This window comes from Ailuropoda melanoleuca, chromosome 6, assembly GCF_002007445.2.
Source record: "Ailuropoda melanoleuca isolate Jingjing chromosome 6, ASM200744v2, whole genome shotgun sequence".
In the NCBI taxonomy this organism is placed as follows: domain Eukaryota; kingdom Metazoa; phylum Chordata; class Mammalia; order Carnivora; family Ursidae; genus Ailuropoda; species Ailuropoda melanoleuca.
In genome coordinates this window covers 7,572,261-7,572,506 of record NC_048223.1, presented here as the reverse complement: position 1 = coordinate 7,572,506, position 246 = coordinate 7,572,261, and the positions used below count along the sequence as shown (strand labels likewise).

Below are 246 nucleotides of genomic sequence, written 5' to 3'. Positions count from 1 at the left end.
GCTTCCCGGCCGCCCCCCCTCCTCCTCCTCCCCCCCCCCCCCCGCCTCCGCTTCCTCCCCCTCGCGGGCCGCCCTCTCCAGCCCCGCCCCGCTCCGCGCCGCGCCGGCCGCCCGCGGGTCTCCATGGTGCCGGGCGCACGCGGGAGGCCGGCCGGCTAGGGACGCGGGGATCGGCGCTCGAGTGAGTGCGGGGCGCGGGTCTGCAACGAGGTTGCGGGGTGGGTGGCTGGCGTTCTCTCCGGGAGG

General features: G+C 80.9%; 1 protein-coding gene across 2 annotated transcripts in view; it reads left to right on the top strand.

The window, feature by feature from the left end:
- Window positions 1-132: 132 nt before the first annotated feature.
- The window catches only part of LOC100467314, a 47,777-nt gene continuing 47,663 nt past the window's right edge, over window positions 133-246 (top strand). For both annotated transcript variants that reach the window (XR_004625931.1, XM_034661763.1), the window contains exon 1: window positions 133-181. The gene's annotated coding sequence lies outside the window, so the exon portion shown is untranslated. The remainder of the gene's footprint in view (window positions 182-246) is intronic.